This window comes from Montipora capricornis, chromosome 13 (assembly GCF_036669925.1).
Source record: "Montipora capricornis isolate CH-2021 chromosome 13, ASM3666992v2, whole genome shotgun sequence".
NCBI classification, from domain to species: Eukaryota; Metazoa; Cnidaria; class Anthozoa; order Scleractinia; family Acroporidae; genus Montipora; species Montipora capricornis.
In genome coordinates this window covers 19,003,189-19,010,688 of record NC_090895.1, presented here as the reverse complement: position 1 = coordinate 19,010,688, position 7,500 = coordinate 19,003,189, and the positions used below count along the sequence as shown (strand labels likewise).

At 41.2% G+C, this 7,500-nt stretch overlaps 1 pseudogene; it reads right to left on the bottom strand.

The window, feature by feature from the left end:
* LOC138030964 (uncharacterized) overlaps positions 1–7,500 on the bottom strand; it is a 34,705-nt pseudogene that overhangs the window by 325 nt on the left and 26,880 nt on the right.

Here is a 7,500-nt window from a genome sequence, read left to right as displayed (position 1 = left end):
AATGACATTACTGTAAAGGAATGCGGGGGCACAGCAGGCTATAGTCACAGTCAGCAAACATATCGTGGGGCATTCGGTTAGTGCCGACCAAGGTTGTGAAGGGCGGTTGGATCAAAGTGAGTTTTGACTCATGGCAGAGGTCTTTTTTTTTCCATTTTCGTCAACCTAGTGAACACAAAGGAAACCTTTGCTAGCAGGGAAATTTTGTGATGTGCAGCTAAAAATAGCTAATGTGATGTGCAGCTAAAGCCGCGGCTACACGAGCGATTTTTGTCTCGCGCCGGTGATGCGATTTTTTTCAGATTTTGTCGCGTCGCCTGCGCGCCAGGGTGGCTACACTTACGAAAAATTTGGGCGACAAATTGAAGGCCGCGCAAATCGCAGACTTCAAGAGCGCTGGGCACTATAAATAGACATTCCTAGATAATTTTATTGGCTAAATAGTCTTTAGTCGCGTTGCAAGAGCGGGCAAAAAGTTGCAGGGTCGCTACACGTGCAAATATCTCTGCGATTTTGTCGCCAAAGTTTCAACTCTGGTGAATTTTTTTTCGAGACTTTTTCACCTGTCGCGTCGCCAGTTCAAAGGTGGCTACACGTACGGTTTTCATCTCGCGCTGGCGATGCGACAAAGTTTGAGAAAATCGCATCACCAGCGCGAGCAAAAAATCGCTCGTGTAGCCGCGGCTTAATGATGTGCAGCTAATAATACGCCGGCAAAATGGCAAGACGAATCATGCAAGTTACATGTTTGATGGTAACGTTCTGTGTTATACGACCCAAGGAGAAATTCCAGCGTCATTAAACACATTGCTAAATTGATTCCCAGTTGCAACAGATGCAGGGTTTGGTGGCTCCAAGACCTCATCGCAGCCTTTTTGGTTTTTATCCTTTGCGCAAGAGATGTACTTCCTAATACTGTCCTCGATGTAACTGAGAGGTGAGGGCCCTTGTCGCAGAATCTATACAAAGCAAACTTGAATTCAGTAATGCTCAACAGAACAGGTATCTTCAGAAATCGTGTCTTGACATCGACTGAACATAAAATAGCAGTAAAATTACTCGACTACTCAAGTAATAAGAAAGGGAAATGGGTGTGGGGTGGGGGGAGATGGGAGGGGGGGGGGGGAGAGATAAGTGATAAGTAAGGGCCCATATAAAGCCTTTGATTTGATTTTACTGGACTGCTTTGTACGGTGGCTGAAACACCTTTCACCCCTTAACATTTCAGGTTAAATAAAAATGCCAGTTCTGTTTGGCATTGATTCTTGTTGTTTGCAGAGGCATTGGGTTGGGTTAAGTGCACTCCTTTTTGGTGTCAAACTTCGTGTGTGATTGTGAACTATTCCTTTACGGTCTAAACATATACGAATATGAAGCTTACCTGACGTCACAGTAAACGTCACGTAATAATAATAATAATAATAATAATAATAATTTCTGATGATAAAAGGTTTCGTGAAGCACTTTAGAATAAATATAGGCGATGTAAAAATAGAACGACGTTTCGATGACTCCATGTCATCATTATCAAGTTCGAAGAACATGATAGAATTGATTGAATATAAAGTAGTAGTAGTGCGAAAATATGTTAGGAATTGAAAAGGGTATTAAAGTATTCAATTGTTAAGTAAAAAGTTTGGCGCGAATTGAATCTGATTGCGTGTTAAATTTTGGTTTTATGTTCCTGATGAACAGCATCTCGTAGATTAGACAGTTAAACTTTGTGCGGCATTTCTTTACAACTGTAAATTGGTCTTGCAAATTAGTTGGTTGCTGCCTGTGTTCTTCTATCAAGCATTTAACAAAAGAATAATTTTTATGTTCGGCGATGCGTTGAAAGAGGTGTCGGGATGTGTATCCGACATAATCTGTATCACACAGATCACATGAAAATTTGTAGACAACGCAATGTTGATCAGTTAGGGGAGGGTCTAATCTACGAGATGCAATCGGATTCAATTCGCGCCAAACGTTTTACATAACATCTGAATACTTGAATACCCTTTTCAATTCCTTACATATTTTCACACTACTACTACTACTACTACTACTACTACTACTACTACTACTACTACTACTACTGCTACTACTACTACTACTACTATATATTCAATCAAATTTATCATGTACTTCGAACTTGATAATAATGACATGAAGTCATCGAAAGGTCGTTCTATTTTTAATATCGCTTATATTTCTTCTAAAATAATAATAATAATAACAACAATAATAATAATAATAATAATAATAATAATAATAATAATAATAATAATAATAATAAGTGCTAATCGCACTTTCTCGCAGTCAGAGACTGAATTGCTAAAGGCGCAACTGAGCACGACCCATCAATGACCCTGGAGCACATTACCACAGCCAGATGGAATAAGCTGAGTCGATTTTGCCGAGGGAGGAAGACCGGAGTGCCCGGAGAAAAATCTTCGGAGTAAGATTGTGGTCGACTGAAGCTCGGCTTACATACGAACTCAAAATGCGATCCCGAGTCCGCAGAGGTGGGAGGCTTGAGCGTTACGACAGGGCCATCGTTACTTTCATTTGCAATAACGGCCTCACGTAGCCTAGATGCACGGTGACTGCGTTGAAACTTGGTCGAAAGTTGCAGACAAAGCTACTGTCAATATAGAGTGTTTTCACGTGACGTCACGGCAGTCATATTGGTGTACCCAACTAATCCTCCGGGAATTGAGCTCTATTCTCATGCAAATGTTTTACTTTGTTTCGGTGGAAAAATAAGGTTACTGATCACGTGCGTGAAAACACGCTCTAGTCTACTTATCAAACGTTGCCGTTCCAGCAAAGATTTTGGAAAATCTGGGGCGAAAACAAAGTTTGGAGGACGAGTGGGAGTGTGGAGGAAGCATAATTTTGGAACAAGCTTTCTTGATAGCAAATACTAAAGCACTGACACTCCAAATCGCTTTACTGGCATGCATCATCACGAGCCTGCCGTAACTCTATGGTGCCGATTTACCTGGTAATGGAAGTCCTTTATATTAAAATTGTCCTTCAGTTCGTCCTCAGCTTCTTTCTTTAATTTCATGATTACTAGTTGTCCCAGCATGTATGTGACAGCCTGTCCCGGAACGCTAAGGTAACGGGTGATTTCTTTGTCAGCTACATCACTTGTGTCCCAAGCATATTGAGCGAACAAATTCTTCGCCCAGTCACGTCGTTTTCCTTTGACATGAAGTCCTGTGTCCATCATCAAACGTAGGGCTCTCCAGACCTAACAGCCAAAGTGTAAAGTCAGACAAGACTCTACGTCAATTAATAACGACCTTTCTGCCAAGAATTATTTTTATTTAAGTACCCTACAATCTACATGTATAGACATATGGACTCAGGGCCCTTTCCGTTATAGCCCCAGGACTCTGGAATGAACTGCCAGACGTTTGGATGACATGAGCATGTTTAAATCAAAGGTGAAGAAATATTCTATGAAGCAAGCTAATGATCTCTGAATTAATTGTTGGAGCTCTACTAGTCTAGTAATTATAACGGTTTAGAACGAGTTTTAATCGAGTGTCGTAAAACCAAAACTAAAGTAATTACTTTGGCCAATCAAAAAGGACGGAGACAATCCAGCAAATCAATCAAAACTCAAAGTTATTTCACGTAGCCGACACAAAACCGCGGGAAAATGTGTTGGTTTCACTTCTGATTGGTTGAAAAAATGGTGCGAGAATTTTGAACCAATCACTGAGTGAAGTAATTTAAAACTAAAGCAATTATTTTCGACACTCAATTGAAAACCGCTCTAGGAGTAGATTATTTGTTCAAAGACACGTTATCAGTGGAAGAGGGCCATGTATGGGGGATCCGTTCTCACACTTCATCCTGTCTTGGTCACCATTGTTACACAGATAATAAAGCTTCCCCATCTCCTACTTAAACCAGAACAGTCCACAATGCCAAAATTTGCCATGAATGATCGATAAAACCAAGTTTTTGTGTTTCATTAGAAAGTAAACATTTCATTCCAAGGTTATATTGCTGACTCAACTGTCCTATTAATCAGGGAGAACACGAATCAACTTTGAAGCAGATCAAATAAACCAAAATGTTGATTTTTTATAGATGGATAATGTGGAAAAAAAGAGACTGTTGATGAAATGTGGAAAACCAAAGTGCCAGGAGGAAACCACTCGAAGCATATTCAGAAATGAATGTCATGGCGGACGAAAGTGTATTTAGGAGCTTTGAAGCCGAAAACCCCCAGCAACAGAGTGCTTTCCCTGAGAAAGATACTCCTGATCCGGCAACATATGTCTCTTCGCTTAAGACGGACGAGTTTAAAGCAGAACTGAATAGGCATGGACTAAAAAGAGGCGGAAATTAAAGCGAATTAATTGATCGACTTCTAGTCGCCATTCAATCTCAAGACCATGTGAGGAGCCGATTGAGAGGAGCAATTCGAACGCTCAAGTGGATAAACGAGAAACGGCTTGGTCGTGTTCTAATAATAAGCTCATAGTTGAAATTAATCTATCTTCTTTTATTGAGGCTAAAGTTAAAGAAGTTTGCCACTTTGAAATTAAAAAACTTACAATCGAAGCGAGCGAGTCTTATGCAAATGAGCTGGTCATGTCTCTACAGAATGAGAACAAAGATTTTCAACAGAAATTGCAGGATTTGAAGTCCCGCCACATCAATTTGGAACAGGAAGCAAATTAGCTTCGCGACGAGAACAAGAGCCTTTTAACAGCTATACGACTTATCAACAACGAACTCCAAAACTCCAATGGAGAAAAATATTTCCGCACGATTTCTCCAAATTTGCATGATCAAATATTTGAAGGTGTGAATGCTATTATATCACCAGTGCATAACAAGAAAGAAATGCACCTGGGTAACTGCTAACACTGTGAAATCCAAACAGAGGAGCAAAAGAAACGCAGCAAAAAGGTAAAACTGTCAACGAACGCAAATCCACAAACATTTTGTGCCGGATCACTTTATGAGTGACATGGTGCTAGTTCCTTGGAACGTAATAGCGCAAAATTTAATAGATAATCCCATAAGGGCATGGAAGTTGTGGAAACAATCATTCTTAAAAGTAGCCAGCCTTCAGGCACCAGTCAAATAAAGGAGAGTTAGAAACTCCAAGGCTCCCTGGCCCACCCCTGAAATGAAACAATTGATATGGGAAAGAGATAAAATAAAGCGAGTCGCAACCGTCACTAATGATAAGTTGAAATGAGCGGAGTACAGATGACTTAAGTATCCGCGTCAACCATTCTATTAAGGCCAGAAAGAAGGATTACTATCATTCTTACTTCGAGGATAACGATGGCAAAGCAAAGGCAACTTGGAATGGAATCAATACAATATTATCGAAAAGAAAAACTTTGCTAGGCCGTCAAAATTGATTATTGCTGACACGGAGATTGTTGTAAAGAGACAAATAAGAGTTATTGTTTTTATCGGACGTGTTGATTTTGCCACATGGGTGTCGTCCCCACTGGGAAAATCGGATTTCTTTTTCTTTCTCACATAGGTGTCCCAGATGGGAGCATCCCTGATAAAAGCCGACAAATATTTATTCAAACCAGTCATTTTTGTTTCTCGTCGTTTCGTAAGTTAGTTTTCGTCAGTATTATATCGAGTTTTTATAAGTTTAAGTTCGTTTCATTTCGTTTCGTTTGTAAAGATAGCTTTGTTATAGTTTAGGATTAGGTAAAAGTGAATAATAAGTAAGAAATCGTCAGAAAATTTGGTAGCAGAGCGAGGTTTATGTTCGGTGTTCTAACAAAATGATCGACGACCAAATGGAAGAGCCTGCAGACGATTCTGAGGACCACTTGAACACGTTCAAAGAAGAGAAATGTAAGGCGAAAACAAACTTCACTCGAGTCAGACGAAAGCTGTTATCATTAATCGATGATGATCATCCGCCAAGACGTAACGAAGTGAGGAATGGATCTGAAAGTCTTGATTTGGTGTTAGAGGTGGCTTTGCGAATTATGGAAAATCTTTCAGAGGAATATTCGCATCGAGGAGATCGATATAATCGAAAGAAAGTCGGCAAAGAAATGGAACAGCTAGAAAGCGAATTCACCGAAGCTCAGAACAGAGCGCAAGAATATTTGGATAAAACAAAATCGGAATTATCGACTTCGGAATCTTTGTTAGGTGAAGCAGAGAGTGCTCGGTGTCAAGAAATGGAATTCCACCCACGCCCAGTTTCTCGAAACGTTCAAGACTCACGCGAGTGGAAACGCGACTTGCACAAGCCACACCCAGATTCAAGAGAACTTCGAGATTACTACGAATGGCCAAACAATGATTTACTTCAGGAGGATTTAAAACCCCGACAGTTTACTCCAGTACAGATGGACTTCCCTGGTAAAGGTTCAGCTGAAACTCCCGCGGTGACCATTGGTTGTGACATGTGGACTCAACTTAAATGCGTCGCTATACCAGTATTTTCGGGAAATAAGAAGACTTATGAGAGCTGGAAAGCAGCATTCATTGCCTGCATTGACAAAGCACCCGGAACGCCAGAATATAAACTCCTTCAGTTACGGCAGTACTTATCGGGAGAGGCCCTGAAGACTATCGAGAACTTAGGACATTCAGGATACGCATACAAAGCTGCAAAAGAGAGACTAGATCGTAAGTTTGGCGGCCAACAGCGTCAAATTGCCATTAAACTAGAAGAATTGGAAAATTTTAAACCCCTTCGACCTGAAAACTCAAAGGATTTGGAAGACTTTGCAGATCTGTTGGACATTGCAGTTATTAACCTTAAGGAGGCAGGAAGATCTGCAGAGCTTGGAGATGGGTCCCTATACTTAAAACTGCAAAACAAAATGACGGAGCCAATGCATACACCCTATCATCGCTGGGTCTACGAGAATTTTAAGATCGAATCTGTGGAAACTCTGCGAGAGTGGGTCATACAAGAATCACAGTTTCATACCACTGCACATGAAACCATCAGAGGTCTTACCAAGGGAGACTGGCGCCCTCCAGGTCAACACAAGATAAACAAGTTTTTTGCAGAACCTTCGATCGCCAGTCGCAAGCAGCGACAATGTCCCGTTTGTAGCAAACAACGTGGCGTTTGGAACTGCGAGTTGTACAAGAAGATGACTGTCCCTAGTCGCTGGGAAACGGCAAAACAACTCAAGTTATGCTATCGGTGCTTGAATTCTGGTCACCTAGGAAGCTTTTGTCGTCGAAGCAGAGTTTGTGCAGTAAATGGTTGTCGCGAAAACCACCATAGGCTGTTGCACCGAGTTCAAAGTGTGAACATCAGAAATCCAGACCAGCCATCAGCAGTGAATTTGGATACCACGGGAGGAAGGGTGGAGATCTTACCAAGCCCGACGGTTGTTCCTTCCAACAATTCTGCTGAGTTACCCAGGGCTGAGACACCCCAACTGATTACGGAGGGGGAGCAGCAAAATATTACTGAACGATCGATGACCACAGTAGCCCATAACGAATCAGAGGTACCTGCTTTTGTTGCACTGCGGA